This window comes from Camelus bactrianus, chromosome 17 (genome assembly GCF_048773025.1).
Source record: "Camelus bactrianus isolate YW-2024 breed Bactrian camel chromosome 17, ASM4877302v1, whole genome shotgun sequence".
Classification (NCBI taxonomy): Eukaryota; Metazoa; Chordata; class Mammalia; order Artiodactyla; family Camelidae; genus Camelus; species Camelus bactrianus.
In genome coordinates, this window is record NC_133555.1 from 19,721,560 (window position 1) to 19,740,465 (window position 18,906).

Genomic DNA, 18,906 nt, shown 5'->3' on the forward strand with positions numbered 1-18,906 from the left:
AATACTAAAACAAACTTCTTCTGCAGCATTATTGATTTCCTGTTTTAAGAGCTTTCAGAGAGCAACCAACCATCAGACAGCCAAACAGTGGTAAGGGACAGTACTCATTCTTTGAGCCTACTGTGCATAGCTGTTGAATTTTCCCCATCTCAGTTAACTTTTTACCTCTTAAATAAAGTTACTGAGAGAACCATAAATGCAAGAAATAAGATGAAAATGTGCTGGTTTACATTTCACCCCCAAATAATAGAATGAGCTTTTTTTTAAATGAGAAGAGGAGTGGCAATCTTGGCTCACTGTTATCATCAAGCCTCTTTTCAAGGACTTCTTATCTCCTGAAGCAATATCAAACACACCACCCAACTGGTGATATTAATGCATAAATCCCAGGAATACATCTGGAAATGTTTGTGCTATAAAAAAAATAGAATGTTCCTGACTAATATAGTACTTTATAAATTCAATGTGCATATAGCAATAACAAGTTTAGAGACTGGCAATAAACTAAACAAAACAAAACAAAACAAAACAAAAAAAAAAAAAAAAAAAAGGAGGGGAGGATAGTTTATGAAGCTTATAAAGGCATTTATTCCAGCATTTGGGTAATTGGAAATTTGATTATGGCCAAAACAATTTGGGTCCATGTTAAAACTGAGCTGGTGCAGTGTGACAGTTAATAAAATAAACACTAGAGTCAGATAAGCAAGGATTTCAGTACTTGCTCCTTTTCTTGCTAGAAAGTGACTTACCTCTCTGATCCTCATATTTTTCAGCTGCAGAATGAAATAATAAAAATAGTACCTGACTCTGAAGCTTCTTATGAACAGTAAGGGATAATTTAAAGGAATGCCTGACACATGGTAGAAAGCTCAATAACTAATAGCTATTGTTTTATCTTTTGTCCATTGAGCAATTATTGAACAGCAAAGTTCTGGAAATTCAGAAGTTAAAAAATATGTGACTTGAAAAAGTTCACTGTTTAATCCAACAAATATTTTCTATAAAAGCATCCATCATTACCTAGACTTAGAATAGATGCTGTCTACAGTGATGGTCATGTTTTCTCATGCCTTTTCACATAGCCCAGGGTTCCTCAACCTTGGCACAATTGACATATAGTGCTGGTTAACTCCTTGTTATGGGAGGCTGCCCTGCACATTGTAAGATGTTTAGATACATCGTGTGCCTCTACATACAAGATACTAGTACTATCTTCAGCTGTGATAACCAATAATCTCTCTAGACATTGCCAAATGTTCCCCAGGCGGTGGGAGGACAGTGCAAAATCATCCCTGGCGGAAAAACCACTAGCCCAGACTGATGGTGAATGTGTTTCCAATTCTTCATAAATAGGTAGGTATAAACTGACAGAACTTAAAATAGAAAATATTTTATGATCTAAGTTAGGGCTTTTAATTCTTATTTGTTAAGGAGCTGTTGCCTAAATCTGCCAGTACAGGTAAGGTTCTATTTAGTCACCAAACCCAACTCCACATCTATAACTTTGGTGGAGTTGTCACCTGCTCTACAGTCATCTGAATCCTGCCCCTCCTCTGTACTCCAGTAGTCTCTTTCCTAATTCAAGTGCCTCCACTCTCATCAGAGCTACTGTATGGCTTCAGCTGGTCTCAGAGCCTCTTCTCTCTCCCGACTCGTCCTACTCACAGTGAGCAGACTGATCTTCCCAAACGCAGCTCTGATTAGATACTCTCCTCCTCAAATACCTACCCTTATTCTGGGCAGTAATTTACAACTGTTTTATTGGCAGTGATTGAGTAACCAATTCATCCCGTTTGTTTTCAAGACTTCCCCAGTTTTAGTTATTTCAGCATTGTAAGATTGAGGGGATCCCTGTCGAAGGAAAACTAGGGTGATGAGTGACCCACAGCAGTGAGCCCAGTTTATTTCCAGACAATTCTGTGGAACTCCATAACATTCATAAGACATGAATTTTGGGCTAAAAGTCAGGTGGGTGAAATTTGTGATAACTCTTTATTTTGATTATTTTTTTTTAAATGCAGCCTAAGTTCTGATTTCTGTCATTTTTCTGACAGTCCCTCATTTTTGTAGAAGAAAATCTCAGTCTGACCTGTGACTTCTCACCTTCAAGGTAAGCCACAGTACTGGGATCCTAAGCAGAGCCAACAGGTGAGGGGTAGAGGGACTTCCCTGGCCCTCAGTCAAGCATGAGGCCTGGAAAGTGGCTGCTGAATTTCCCACTGTCCCTGTACCCTTGGCCCCTCCAGTGCAAAGGCCTCTGCTGCTGCTTCTTTTTTTTTTTTTTCCTCTGCTGCTTCTACGTCATGTCCTCCACATGCAGCTTTAGTTCTGAGGCCTTGCTTCCTCCGAAGCAGCCTGGATGGGAGGAACTCAGGGTCTCTTCCCTCCCCAGTCTGGTGGAGTCCCCCCACCTTAGGGGGTACAAAGGGGAAATTATAATCTCCCCTGTGCCTCTTTAGCACATTTCAGTGTTTCTGTAGATTTTGTATTTTTTAAATTTTCTTCCCCCTCTTGCAAAATTTAATCCAGAGGACGTAAACTTGGAATCTTGGGCTGACAACAGCCCCATGTGTGGCTTGCCCAGTGTTTCTGTTTGTTTAAGTTTAAATTTGAATTCGTTAAAAGAGAAAAGTGTTCCACAGTTTTTCACGTACACTAATATTCCTTAGTTCTCCTGCACCCAATCCACTTGACCTGTTTCCACTATGAGCCTGATCCTTCCAGGCCTTTTGAATTTCCAACTCGTGTCCCCCACTGTGGAGATATAAAACAGGCAATGAGCACAAAGCAAACCTCTGCATGAATGGAGAGAAGTCCAGAGAGGAAACATAACAGATTCACATCTCTGAATACTGTCTTAGCCACTGATGAAAAGACAAAGCAGCTGAAGTGTAGACAGGATGTCCAGAGCCCTGACTCAGCCTCACGAGTTGAAAAACCCCAAGTCTGCTGAATGAATGCAGATCTTTACAGTGACATACTAGCTTAGTCATCATATGACAGCCATCTCCTTTTGTCATCTTATCCCCCTCTCAGCCTCAACAATCAAACTGTGTAACTTGCTCTTCCCCGTAACTGCCCTGCCCTCTCTGTCCTGAATGATTTAGCTTGTTATGTTTCCTCCATCCCTGAATGTCCTTCCTACTGATTTCTAGTCAGAAGCTTAATTATCCTTCAAGTGGGAGCTCAAACTCTATCTTCCTATGCTTTTATAAAAGGTTCTTGTCACCTTTTCAGGTGTATCCTCCTCCACCAGCCGTTAGTTACAGGAATTCTGCAAGAATCCTAGGCCCTCTCCTTGGATCCCCAAACTTCTCACCCAGATAACTGCACCCATGATCACAGCTTCAATTATGACTATTGGGAAGATGGCCCACATATGTATATTTCTAGCTTAGGAGTGACCACTTTAATTGCCTTCTGACATTTTTTTGGTTATTTCAAAGGCATCTCAAGATCAACTTAACTAATGATCTTTCTCTACTAAACCTGAGCTACTTTTTCAATGAATGATGGCCACCACTAACCAGCCATGCTGTCAGCCACCAGAAATCTAGGTTTCATCCAGGATGTGCCCTTCTTTCTTACACTCCATATGTAAACCACACAAATGGGGCCTTTTTTAAAAGAAGGTGATGACCTGATCAGATCAACTCAAAATGGACTTTCTGACTACTGCAGTGTAAACTATTGGCATTCGGATTTCCTTCTTTAGTATTTTTGGAAAACATCACTCATCAACTCTGGGGTACTGATAGTTTGAATTTCAGAACTGGTCAGACTGAGAAGGTAACTATGCAAGCCAGTGGTATAACTTTCAGTTAGAGTCCGAGTCCAAGTCTGAAGGCAGGAAAAGAGTGATGTCTCAGCTCCAAGACAATCAGGCAGAGAAAGACTATTCTTTCTCACTTTTGTTCTACTTGACCCTTCAATGAATTGCATGAGGCCCACTCACACTGGGGAGATGTTAATCTTATCTAGAAATACCCTCACACACACACACATCATGAGATAATGTTTAGCCAAATTCTGCAGACCCTATGGCCTAGTCAAGCTGACACATAAAATTAACCATCACACAAGCTGAACTTTGCCATGTTCCTTCATACCTGGTTTGGCCTTGCTAATTCATTGACTTCTACCCTCATGACACACCAGTCCAGGTCCACTAAAAAGCACACATACCTTTCTCCTCCTCATCAGAATAAGGTCTGCCTATTCCCAGAAGCAAATGTGTTTTGACATTAACCTTTCTTCAAAGAAAAGGAGAAAGCCATTTAAAAATTTCTGAAAGTTAATTTCATGGAACACCTGTCCCATGAGATATGCTAGGGGAAAAAAAAGAAGTTTCTTGACAATTAAGGCCTATACCCCTGTACTAGTTTTCTGTGCTATATAACAGAGTACCACAAACTTAGCAACTGAAAACAATGGCCACTTATTATCTCACAGTTTCCATGGGTCAGGAGTCCAGGCTTGTCCTGGCTGGGTCCTCTGCTTAGGTTCTCAAGGGGGTTTCATCACACTGTTGGCAGAGCTGTGTTCTGTTCTGGAGCTCAAGTTCTCTTCCAAGTTCACGTGGTTTTGGGCAGAATTCAGCCAAATGGAGATTGGATCAAGGCCCTCAGCAACTAGAGACAGCCTCTCTCCACAGGCAGTCACACATGGTTGCTTGTTTTTCAAGGTCAGCAGGACAATCCCAGTCCCTCTTTTAAGGTTTTTTTGCCTGATTCAGTCAGGTCCATCCAGGATCATCTCATTTTTCAATTCAAAGGCAGCCCTTTCGGAACACTTCACATTTGCCATGTAATGTCGCCTAATCACAGACACGATAGCCCATCAGTTTCACAAATCTCACCCTCACTCAAGGAGAAGAGACTATTGGGCTCATATATCCAGGGGTTGGAACCTTGGGGACTATCTTAGAATTCTGCCTACCACAACTCAGATTCAGTTTGTGAATTAGCATGTTACAGCCTCTGAAAAAATCCTACAAGAAAGAAATCCGGTTGACTTTTTTCCACCTATTGTTCTTCAAATTCATTTGATCTTATTTTCCCAAAACATCCCCCATTGTCCTTGAAATTAGTCTTCTGTGTCATCTATGTCATGGAATACACTGGAAGGGAAAAAACGTGGACTATGAAGTTAGTCCAAGATTGAAATTCCCAATCCTGTCACTTCCCAGTGCCTTCAGTTTGGGCAAGTTCCCTGGCCTCTCAGAGCCTTGGTAAAATGGCTGCAGAATAGCAGTACCTGCTACTCAAGTTGTTACAACAATGGAATGAAAGTAAATTATGTCGTGGGATGCTCCAAGCACAGGTTAGAGATCCAATAAGGAAAGAAGCCTGTGGGCCACTCCCTCTCCTTTTTCACATGAAGTTTTATTAACAATTACAAAATTGATACTGTATTGATGTCAGAGTGTATAAGTTTTCAAATATCAGACTTGAAGCTCTGTAACATTCTTAAGCTAAAAAATCTAAAATTTAATCTTAAGAGGAAGAATATTTGTTCTACCCATGATAATTAATTTTTGTTTTAAACAGTCTCTCGTCAATATTATCAGATTATAATAAATCCAAAAATAAATCATTAGCACATGTAGGTAGTTTTGGTGTTCTTCTTAGCTACTAAAAGAACAAAAACATGAAACATTTGGTGTCACCGAACAGGTTAAAATTGATTGAGATGTCACAAAAATGTTAACTACCACTCCTTTTATCAAGCAAAATAATATGGAAAGCCTTCAACCATATAATGAAAAGCATAGACTACTTAGGAACAAGTGCCAAGTTTTAAAGGCAAAATGTTTGACATTTAGGCAAACTTGCAGGGCAGTGTCTGAATGGCAAGACTAAACAGGACTGATTATAAAGGTACAAAATGGCAAAATTGTAGGTAATATTTAAACACTGCAATAATTGTGTGACCTTCAGCCAAGTATTTACCCTTAGTGTCAGTTTGCTTATCTAAAAAATGGGTATAATAGCATCTGCATCATAGGCATGATATAAAGATAAAATAGATAAAAACTTGGGTGTACTGTGTGTTACTTCAATGCAGAGTTAATTATTGTATATGTTTAAGCTATCATTTGATCTCAAGTCCTGCTGAGTTGTACTTTTAAATCCTTGAATTAAAAGTTGGGAATGAATTCTGGAAAACTTTAGACTGAAGTTCATTTTGGACCTCTTATTAATAGGGAAAGAAAAACAGCATGCTTGTATTATACAATATCATTAGCCATTAACAGAAGGGAGAAAATGCAGAGAATATATTACTCATAAACAAAATTCTAAATGGAATCCTTTGCAATGTATCCCATGAGGCATCTGTAGGTCTTTAGGGACACAACACAATTTATTGAATCTTATGTGCAAACTGAAACTCATATTTGGAGCAATGCATTAAGAATCTACAGATCATTTATTCATGCTCTTTGCTGAAGGAATTGCAGAGATCACTTTTATTATACAAACGCTCCTTCAGTGATTAAAATTCCTCCTCTTTGGCGAGAATAAGAAATGTAACTTGCTCTAAGACTGATAGAAAAATTGCATATATTCAAGAACAAGGAAAGTGGTGTGTTTATTTGTGTTATCATATTAAAAATATAAAATATATTGGAAATTCCTTGAACTTCCTTCCTCAATAATGAGTGGCACAGAATGAAAGTGTTCGCTTAGAGCAATTTCATCTGTAGACCATCAGTGAGGCCAGAGTGAATGGTTGAAAGAAACATAAATAGGGTATCATTTTGATATCAGTCCTGCAAACACAGCTAGGAGAGCTAATGCTCATTTTAAACTGCATGTCAAGGCTTCAAAAGAGGCACAAGAAATTAAAAAAAAAAATCATTGCAATGCAACCAATTTTTATTGGAGCTACAATGTACCCAGTTCTTTCCTGAGCACTATCAAATGCATAGGAAAAAGAGGCTGGCATTTCCCAGGGCCACTAGGTAAGCTTGTAATAAAAGCGCACACCACAGCACCAAGGGGCCTGGCCTGAGAGTTTTCATAGTGTACAAAATAGAACTGGGAGTCACTCAGAGCTGGGGGCAATCTGAATCTGCCACTTAATGTGAGAACTTGGATGAGTTTCTTAACTTTTCAAAAACTTGATTTCTTCATTAGTCAATTAGGAATGAATATACCTACCTCTTACATTAATTATGGGGATTGCATGCGTTAATGTATATGAAACACTTAACCCAATATGCTGTAGACATGCAACAGTGGCTGCTGTTAGGACTTTTCTAGTTACTGTCTGTCTTTGTTTGGCTTTCCCCAATAGCTGCCTCTAAGACAAAGATTTTGGTGCAAGAAGTTAACTTAGGAAGTAACTTCAGAAAGCACACAGTAGAAGGTTGGGAAGGGAGACAGAGAAGGGAAGGAAGACATTAACAGGTGATTAATTGAGCAGGTGACTGTTGGGGGTAAATGGGGCTCAATCCCACTGGGAAACTTAAAGAGACAAAGTAGATCAGATTCAGCATTATCCCACCTAATGGCGAGGAAGGTGGGGTATTTATCCACCAACTCTGTTATTGGTTGAGGACTGTTTCTGGGGGGCATGACCTTCCTGTACTTCTAGTCTGTTCTGCATGCTGGCCCAGCCTGTTCCCAAAGGCACAGAAAGGACTTCAGGCAGAAAAGAATCAAAGGGATTTCAGTAACAGGCCTTTCAAGTAGAGAAGTGAGCACTTAGGGGAAGTGGGCAAAGCTCCAACAGATCTACTACATTCTCCATAATCTACTACTTTATGACCTTATTATAATATAGGTAAAATCTTTCAAAATATATTCTTAGGCACATTCTTATCTGAAGACTTTAAGTTAGCAAGATTGAAGCATATACATCCTCTGAGTGAGTGGACTTAGAACTTTTAGTTCAGACATCCAGATTTTACACAAGGTTGGTTTGGTAGATGCTCTCACATAATTTTCAATGGAATGGGAGAGACTGGATAGACACAGGTAGAAAATGTAAAGTTAGAAATTTAAGATACCAAAGTAGGTGCAGTGGAGTTTTCTAAGAAGTGAGAAGTGAGGTTTTGTCATTGGGAAGTCTGCTAAAATTCCTAATGCTTTCAAGTAGTATCATTTCCCAATTTACTCTGAAACTTCACGGGATCTAATAGAACACACACTTCGCACTGACTTCCTAAATTATCACCTGCGTAGCTCAGCAGTAAAATGGACAAGTGAATTGGTGCAGCAGAGTGAAAACAGCTGGAAACATCTACTGTATTATTCTGTTTTGTTATGTTTAAGAGGAAGAGAGTAGGAAATGGGTTATTTCCCAATTGTGGCATGAAGAAAGCATCAAAGCTGAAGGCAAGACTTTTAAGTAAGAGTTTAAAACTGGAAAACACCTTTTGAATACGTAAATTTTGCTAATTAGAATGGATAACAATCAATTATTACGTGTCTAATTTGTTTTCTTAGAAAGATGGGGAGAATAGAAAATAGCACATGCTTTGCTGAGGGAAAAACCTGCAACCTAAGCTCTACCACTTACAAGCTGAGTGATCAGGTAACTTATTTCACCTCTCTGAGCCTAAATGCCTCTTTTGTAAAATGGGCATAATAAAATAATATCCCACAGTATGGTGAAAAGAATATGACAAAAAATATATAATATGATACATAAAAGTGCTAGAGTCCATTAAGAGGTGAACAGATAAACAAGTTGTGGTATATCTTTACAATGGAGTGTTAACCAGCAATAAAAAGGAATGAATTATTGTTGCACAAAACAACATGGATTAATCTCAAACTAATTATGCCAGGCCAAAAGACAAAGAATGCATAATGAAGAATTCCATTTATGTAAAATTCTAGAATATAAAATAATCTATAGTGTCAGAAAGCACAGGAGTGATTGCTTGAGGATGGAGGAACCAGGAAAGGGAGGGAGTGATGGGTTGGAAAGAGAAACTTCTGTAGTGATGGAGATGTTCATTATCTTGACTGCAATGATGGTTCCATGGGTGTATACATATGTCAAAATTTATCAAAATTACGCTTTAAATATGTGTCATTTATTGTGTGCTAATTATCCCTCAATGAAGCTGTTAAGCAAAACAGTGTTAGGTGACTCTGTAGAGTCTTAGTAAATTAAATTTTCCTTCTCTAAAAGTTTATTTAATTTTCCTTCTCTAAATCTGACCTTGACTCAACTTGCTTGGGGTCAGATTTGGTGAGTACAAATCAAGTGAAGCTGTAGAGAATTCAAATTCATTATTCTGTCTGCCTTTCTTGTTCCTGTAACGAGATCTTCCCTCTTTCTGTAAACTGTTCCTCTTTGGCTCAAAAACATGACTCTGGTTGGGGTTACCAATCACAGAGAAGAACAGTGTGGGCCCCTCAGGGATGGCCATATGCCAACAGACACCAGTGCTGTGTGCCCCACCTCCAACTTCCTTGGGTTATGCTGCAAAAGGGTAGCCTCTGCAACCTTCGGCAGAGGTTTGCCCTTGGGCTACTAGAGCTGCCTCACCTCCAGAGAACCAGAGCTGAAAGTGCCTAGGAGATTATACCCCCTCGGGGCAACCTATAGCCAACTACTGGTGCTCAGGTGCAAATCCCAGCTCCCTTGCTTCCACATGGGGACAAACTCTGACATGCAGTTTATGTTCCAGAGCTCCGTGTGAGATCAGAGGGAGGCTGGCATTTTATGTGAAATTGCAGCTTTGACAGGCTCTTTTCCCTTCTGTATCTTGTTTCTTCCACTTACTTATCATTTTCCACTGAGAGAACTTCCTTAATAAAACCACCTGTACTTGATTCCAACCTCAAACAGTAATGGCAGCTCTTTTTGGCCCTAGAGAAGTGTCCAGGAACAGAACTGGGACTCTTGCTGGCCCCATCAGAATCTTTTTAGACAGTTTTAGAACTTGAGCTAGAGGATGAGGGCTTTCTTTTGTCTACAGTCAAGAGGAGGTAAGGATGCGACACAGGAGCTCCGAGTACCCAATTTCTTCATCTTGTGAAAAAACTATTTTAAAAGAATAAAGCCAAACTGAGCGAAGCTCAGACCAGAGATGGAGAGAGACAGAGAGACAGAGAGACAGAGAGACACAGACAGACAGACAGACACCTCATCCCTTTATGATATTTGGGCCCATGGTGACCATTATATTTCAGAACAGACACTCTTTCCTTCTGGGATGTTTTATGTTGGCCAATAAACACCCTGAGTTTGGTTTCAGTTTCTGACACTTGCAACAGAAGAAGTACTGATCAAAATTCCTGGTGAGCAGTGGAACCAGGACTTTCTGTCCTTGCCATGTGACATTAGCTAGATGCAAAGGTTAGAACAAATTAGATCAAACAGGTGAATTGTTCCTATACAATTAGGCCATAGGCAATAGCCAATATTGCATGTTCAGAATTTTGCCTTTCAGAAATAGACCTCAAACAGATTTCACTTTTTTCTGGTATAGAAATAAAACTTTTATTTTGAGGTATAATCAAATACTTTGACAATAATTTTCATACTCTATGTCATTTGTTTTTAGTAATTTGAACTGATTTTCTTTAGAATACCAGACTTTCGCTTTGCACACACTGAGGATATAAAACACTAGGGGGAATCTGCAGGCTAATCTTAGGTTTTTTCCATTAAAAATTACACGTTTCTCTGAGATATAGAACAATAACATAACAACCCGTTTTATCCTGGGGGAAAAAATGATCTTAATGGCACAGACTAACAGTGATAGTATAAAAATGACTTCCTGGGAAACTTTAGCTCAAAAATGCTTTGAACCTTTACTAAATTGGATGGATAGCAGGATCATTAACTGCTTGGAGAACTTTCAAATTGAAATTTGCTATTTTGTGCAGAATACTGCAATGGTACTGCCTTGGCTAAAATCAGACTAATGACATGAGAATTACTATTTTAATTCATTTAATGATTGCTTTATGACTTAAAACTTTTTTGCTTCCTTCTTGCTATGACTTTTTAATGAAATTAACCTACTAGAGATGAGATGAATAAACTGGACCACATTTTATGCAATAATCTCTGTTGTTCTCAGTTGGATATTTGGTGGGGGAGGAGATATATCTGAGATTATGAAAGTTCATAAAAGGAGGAATGACCATATAAGTGTTAAATTTGTGCTCTGATTATACCAGTGGTATAAATATTTATACCAGGGGAGATTTTGCTCCTTCTCCCCTGCCCACCACCCACCCATCTCATCTCAGGGACATTTGTCAGTATATGGAAACATTTTTGATTGTCACAACTCAGAGCTGGGCAGGATGGGGGGAGTAATTTGCTACTGGCATCTAGTGAGTAGAGGCTTAATTAAGCATGCTAATAAACATCCTACAATGTGCAGGACAGCCCCTACAACAAAGAGTTATCCAGTCTAAAATGCCAATAGTATTGTGGTTAAGAAACTCTAATTTATACTCTTGCTACCAAACAATCCCTTTCTTTCACCATTTCTAGCTGTACCTGCAGTGGTTAAGTGGTCACCACTTGCAGAAGATCTGTGTTCATCATACAACCTCTAGTTCAGACTCTGGATTCAAAAGTCAGTTGTGCCACCTCCTAGCCATATGACCTGAATCACTGCCTCTCTGCAAGTCTGTTTTCTAATCTGTAACAGAAAAATGGCATTTATCTCATGGGCTATTTTGAGAACTGAGTCAGATAGATACCCTTAGTAAATACGCTTAACACAGTGACTTCACATAATACAGACCCAACTCCATTCAGCTGTTGCTGTGTTCATTACTATGAGAAGAACTTAGGTGCCAGTATGGGGGATGAAGCAAGGTATTTTGTTTGGTCTGTTTTAACAAAGCCATTTTGACACCAGGGATATTCTGATGTAGCCTAAAATATGAAACACTAAAATTTCATTTTAAAAACTCGTGCATAACTGCTACCACAGACATCTTTCGTTCAGTCTTAAATCCTACCCTCTTCCTTCTCTTTAAAACTGACACCTCTTGTCCATCCCTCATTCTCAACCTGCCTGTCTTACTTTTGAACCTCAGTCAACTCTCACCTTCTCCCCCTCTTTGTGCCTCCTTGAACTCCACAGTCTTCAAGCAAAAGTTCCAATCAGTTTATATGACCAGACATTATAAGCTACAGGGCAAATTTTGTCAGCAGTCTTGCCTTTTCAAGACTGCCTTTAAAAACAAATTTACTTTTTCATTTGTCTGCCTTTAGATAGGACACATACTTGTTGCCATGGTCCCCACGACTCTTTATTCCCTTGTGTGGCTTACTATTTTATTTATTTAGGTTTTCTTGTTTTGTGTCCTAAAGGCAACCAGATCTGCCATTTGTGGCAGGAGATGCTGTAGGAGGATGATGCTGTGGGAAGGACTAGGGACCGCTACCAGGAAGAGCTGGGCACTTCAGTGCCAGGCTCGGGAAGGTGGAGAAAAGAATGGCATTCTGGTACAGGACAAAAGCTATGACCAAGTGTGCCAAGGTGGAATGTATAGGGCCTTTTCTGAGGACAAAGAGTACTATTCAAGACTGACTGAGCAAACCTTCCATGCAGCAAAGCTACTGAAGGGACAGAAATGTGTATTTAAAGCAGAGATTCAATAACCTTAAGCACCAGGTGGAAGAATTTTGATTTAACTTGTAGTCATGGGAAGTATTAATGTTTTAAAATAGGGCATAGAAATGATAAGATGAAAAGGATCTTTTGATTGCTTTAAAAAACATTTTAAAATTATCAATATGTGTTAATTGTGGTAAGCTTAGAAAACAATAAAGAAAATAAAAATCACCCCAATGCCACCTCCTAGACTTCAAATCACGGTTACACATACACATACTTTTAATAACAAAAATTAAAGTAGCAAAAATTTTAGATTTTTTTTTAAAGTTTGACGTATCAATAGGTTTCCTATGTCATTAAATGTTTTTGAAAGTACTATTTCTGATATAATTGCAGAAGTAAGCAAATATCTGTGTTCACTGCAGCAATATTTGTAATCCAAAAACAAGCACTAAAAGTGGAAACCACATGACTGTATGTTAGTAGGAGCAAATAATCCTGTTAATTCATTCCACAAATATTTTCCGAGTACCTACTATATGCCAGGCACTGTTTTAGGCATTGGGAATACAATAGAAAACAAAGAAAACAACTGAGCTAACATTGTAATGAGTTTGTATGCTGGTGCAAGGTTTTTCATAGTTTTTCTGTAAAGGGCCAGATAAACATACTTTTAGTCATGAGGCTTCTGTTGCAACTACTCAACTATGCCACTGTAACTGCGAAGCAGCCATAGACAATACATAAACAAATGGGTGTGAGTTCCAATAAAACTTATATACAAAGACAGGTAATGGGATAGATAGTTAGATAGATAGATAGACAGATAGATACATAGATAGGGATAGAGATAATATATGTGGATATATATATACATATATATATATAGAAAATTTATAGATAGAACATTTGTTGAAGAAAACTTCTTAAAGAAATAAAAGAAACTATTAACCATGGCTACCACCTTCAGAAAGTTAAAAATCTCAGTGTGCATACACTGCTTCTTTAAATAAATTTAAATTTTATAATATGCTTTTTGGTATTGTTTAATATTGTAGTGTGTTTCTTTAATTAACTATTCACCAGCTGTGTGGTTTCCAAATTTTCATCATTAAATATATTGCTGCAATTAATGTCTTTGAACAAAAACCTCTGACTGTAAATTTAAGTATTTGTTTAGGATAATCCCCAGAAATAAAATTATTTGACTAGAGGATTTAGACTCTTAGGCTCTGGATAAAAATTGCCAATTTGGCCTCTAGAAGGATGTAACAATTCACACTTCTACTGATAAGATAGAAAAGTATTAATTTCCCCCACAATTGTACCCACATTGGGCATTTTTATTTATTTTAAAACAACTTTAATAGGGAAGAGTATCTTTCATTTTGCATTACTTCAGTGCAATCAGTGAAGCTGGCTCTTCTTTTTCTTGTTTATTGACTACTCCTCCCTCTTCTTTTCCGAATTTTTTATTTATGTCATTTGTCCATTATGGTGTATAAGAGTTTCTAGATACTTGAACTATTTCTACATAAAATTTTTACTCTAGTCTCCTTTCAGTTTCTCCCTTGTGGCATTATGGGCTTCATTCTTTTGGACACTCTTGCCTTCACTTTGGTGTAAGGTTATTCCTTTCTTTTTTAATAGAGTTTTTGAAAGGAAATTTACAGAGGCTTGTAGCATGAAGAAACTCTCCAGGCAGGCTCTTCTTTGAGGTAGCTAAGCTCTTCTTAGCCTCCATAGCTGCCCATTGACTCTGGCAGAAATTTGGTAACATTATTTTTGTCTACAGTATCAAGAGTTTTCCATGTCCTTTCAGCCCAAGGTTATAGAGATCCGCAGTCCATCGAGGTACACAGGACAGAACATTTTACCTACTTCCTTTGCAGAAGCCAGTGCATCTTCTTCAGGAGCTGATCTGCCATTCTGACTTGGCTTTCAGTTGATTTACATCTATAACAATTATATGTTTGGTCTTCTCAGAGCTCAACAGAGCTTGATATCAGAGGAGAAATCACTATTTTCACCACTTCTATTTACTTCTTCTTAAAAGTATTAAAAAAAATTTTTTTTAAACCATATGTAGGTTCCACCTGATTCTCTTCTCTTGCTGCCACTAATCTTTTACAACATATCAAATAAAAACCAACTAAGCATATACTTCCTGATTCTTAGCTTTCTTCATGTCTCCACTGAGAAAGTTCAGGGGCAGCTATTTTACGACTACATTATGGGCCTAGACTGTGGGGATATTTAAAGTATACATACTGAGCTAGAAATGATACAAAATAGGATAAAATCCAATAATTGAGTTTTTTATGAAAACAGGCAAGAGTACAATTTAGAACCATAGTTTGGAAACTTTTTTCTTTCTTTCTCACTCCTTCTCTCTTTCTCTCTTTCTTTTTTCCTCAGGAGCAGAGCCTCCCTTACTAATAAAATCTCAAGTGCCCTTCCTCCCACCCCAGATAAAACGCTGGTATGAGCTAATCTGGTCAGTTTAAAGTGAGAGACAATGTAGTTTTACTCGCCCCACCTCTCTGTGAACTCCCTGGAAGTCACCTGCAACTTTGCAGGACAATCCCTGCATCAGAGATCTGCTTATCTCTCTGCCCTAAGGCTTTGTCTAGCGGCCAGGAGCATAACTGTTCTGACCAGCTCTCAACCAAGGAGACATGAGAGTTGGTGGACAAACATGACCACTTCCTCAGTCCTCAATGGGACGATTATGAGGTACATTCCATACACAAAGTGTTCCTTGAAAAAATGAAACCCAACTGACTACAGCCTGTTTCACCTTCCCTGTCTCACTTCCCCATCTCATCTCCCCATTCCGTCACCTGCTGCCTAGGATCTGCTCTTAAATAAGCTATTTGTACCTAAATTAGGAACCCAGTTAATAAAACTTGTACCTAATAGAAACCCAATTAATAAAATAATGGGATGGTACAAAGTATGTACATCAGTTAGATAGCATAGACCCGTACTGGCCAGTATGGCAGCCACTAGCTATGTGTAGCTATTCCAAATTAAATACAAATTAATTAAAATTAAAAATTTACTCTCTTAATTCCACTAGCCACATTTCAAGAACCCAATAGCCATACAGGGCTGATGGCTATGGTACCAGACAGCACGGGCACAGAACTTTTCCATCACTGCAACAAAATCTATTGGATAGTGTTGGCCTAGATTCAATTCCAGATTGACTGAGATTGGCCTCCTCCTAGTCATTATCTCAGGCAACTTAACTACTCTCTGCTATGAGGCCCAGTTTGCACATCTGTAAAACAGGGCTGTGGTGAGGATTGAGTAAGAATGTCTGTACAGCTTTGAGAAAGCACGTAAGTGTTCAATAAATGTAGGGGAACAAGACAGAGAAGGACGTGGTAGAGAGATAGGTCTTGAAGGCACCTAAGAACTCTGAGGAACAGTGAACAAAACCACTAGTGTAGTGCGTGACCCTGGGGAGGTTATTTCCCTCAACATCCATTCTTTTTAAGGGTACTGGCAAATTTCTAGACATTCATGAATCTTCGTATTTTCTTATTAGGGTGATTTTTGCACTGGTTTCATCTTCATTTAGTTATCCTTTTAGCCAAAATCAGTTGGGAACCTCCTGTCCTCCAGGCATTGTACTGGGTGCAGAGTCATAACAGCGAAGAAGTCACAGTCCCTGTCAATGTAGACTTTTAAATTCTGAAGAAAGATGAAGACAAGAAACCAATGGGGTAACTGCCTAGTGATAACCACTGAGATAACCCCCAGCCTTGCCTTCAGGGAGGCTTCCTGAAGGGGGGTGACTGAACCATGAGGCATGAGAGGGCCCCAGCCTGGTAGACAACAGGGAAGCATTGTTTCAGGCAGAGGGAACAGCATGGAACCTTCCTTTGGAGCCTCACTTCATGCTCCTTGTTTTCATGGAGTAATCTGATTTCAGAGGGGTAGGGAAAGGTTAAGGAACATAGCAGAAGTGGGATAAGAAATGGAAAGGAAGATTAGAGAGAAAGAGGGGAACTGGATGATTGTTGTCCTTTTCCTCTCACCTTCTCAAGGTCTGACCTTCTGGGTCAGTGCTTCCCCCATCATGAACAATGGAGTGCCTACAATACAGATGGGGAGCTGGGAGAGTTACTTATAAAAATGTGAATTCCTGGGCCCCAAGGTGGACCAAGATGGCCTGAATCAGAACCTTTGAAGAATATAGCCCCAAAGGCCTTAAAAAAAACAAAACAAAACAAAACAAAACAAAACAAAACAAAACAAAACAAAACACCAACCAACCAAACAAAAACCTCTTAAATGAATTCTATTAAGAACCACTGCTGTGACTGCTTACTTCCTGATGAAGCAGGGCATTTGAAATAGAATGCCTTTAATTTTTATTTTAGTATTTAAAAGAAGGATGTCCTAATAATATTGAAAGTGCTCAATTCCACGGCTCCCAATTGCAGTGGGAATGTAGATTTTGTTTCCGAAGGGAATTTTTTCCCCACAATCTAGTGCCATTTTTCTCTTTCAGTCCATGTTTCTCCACTGTCCCTTGTATAAATGTTTTTCAGTACACTTTTACCATCTTCTTCATCCATTTCCAAATTTCCCGACCAATAGAGTGCCATAACCTATGTTTCTTTCGTTACATCTTGTTCTCCACTTTTAGTCTTTCAGCTGACCTTGCCCTTGAATACTCTTTCTCTGGGTTTCTGATGTTCCTTACACTTCTTTCTTTTTCATCTTAACTTTGACCTGTTACTATGATTCTAACTTGCCTCCCCTGAATTCTCTCCAGGATATGGTGAGAATTTCTCTTGAGTCCACCTCATTTTTGTCAGAGGAGGCATTTTCAATTTCAGTTCCTTTTATTCTATGCACCTTATAATTTAAATACGCTGCTGAGAAACACCATCAAAATTAATCATTTTAATGCATTATTGAAGAGGGGAAAAATAACTTCAGCACAATGGAAGTTCTCTCCATGCCACTGGCAAATCACACCGCTGAAGCACTGGTTAAGATGGCTGTCATGAACAGCAACAGAGATATTACCTGTGTACATAATGAAAGGCCAAAGTTTCTTTGCCCATAAATTCAAGAAATCTGCTATCCATTAAAAAAGAAATAACCAAACGAAATCCACAAATGCCCTTTATTTCCTCGTTGTAATAGTGATTTTCATTCCTGATAGGCAGCAGCATGAACTCAAATATGTTATTCATGAAAATTAGGGTTGTTTCTTTAAAAATTCTGTTCAGTTCTACAGGTTATAATGATTTTGTATTTGTCAAAAGGTTTTTATGTTTAAATGAAAAGGTAATGATAAACAGCCATTGGAACTGCTAGATGCATGATCCCTACGCTAGGTTTCCTGACATGCCTCTTTGGTAAATCAGGGCCCCAGGAGTTATCAGTGTGGATATGAAAATAAGCACATTATTTCACTGTTAACATGCACTGCTAAGATGAAAGGGAAGGTGCGTGGGCCTACTGATGTTTTTATTTTCCTTCCTGGAACAATTAACTCAGTAAGAAACAGTGTAGGCAGGGTGCTCTAAATCCAAAGTTTGATCAAGGAGTTTTGGAACTTAAGATTTCCAATGCATGCAAAGTTTATGAGAAGTGCTACATTGTTAACTCCCAGTTCAAATAAGATGCTGTCAAACCTGGCTTTCATTTTACTAATGGGGAAAGGCTCACAGACGTAAATAGTAAAGAAACAAACATGAAAAAGGATTTCTTAGTCAAATAAAGAAGGCTGGTGGATAACAGCCACTGGGATCTTGAGTGCTTGACAATGCACTGGCAAAATAGGTACTATTCATAGAAAAAGGATTAGGGCTGTGAAATAACAGGTCACAAGGTCACAGAGCTTTTAAATCACAGTATCAGGACTTGAACTCAGTTTGTCTGTCTCTATGCTTCAATCTGATCCCACATAGTACAGTTTCAGTAGAGCTACTGCCTATGGCCAGAGTTACTACTCAAGCAGTCCACAATTGAAATTTTGACAAAGAACAAGCATAGAATAGCTGTTTATTCATCATTAGCCAACGCTTTTACATGTCAGGGCTGATCTAGCCCCCTAGTACAAGATGGATTTTGTGCCCATGTATTGAGGCTCTCTGAAAGCCGCTAGCCGTCACCTTTATCTATGATTTATCAGATTTTCATTCTACATTTAGGAACCCGATGGAAGAAGGCAGAGTAACTTATCTCCTATTAATTCACTGGAAAACTTCTTAAGCATTTGCCAGTATAATTCGGTTTGTTTGCTTTTTTAAAAAATTTTAGTTCTCAAACTAAAAGAACCCCTTGAGAAGATTATTCAAAATGAAGATCTCAGACTCCACCCT

At 38.7% G+C, this 18,906-nt stretch overlaps 1 protein-coding gene across 7 annotated transcripts in view; it reads right to left on the reverse strand.

The window, feature by feature from the left end:
• TAFA1 (TAFA chemokine like family member 1) overlaps positions 1 to 18,906 on the reverse strand; it is a 684,145-nt gene that overhangs the window by 662,485 nt on the left and 2,754 nt on the right. The gene's annotated exons all lie outside the window — the stretch shown is intronic.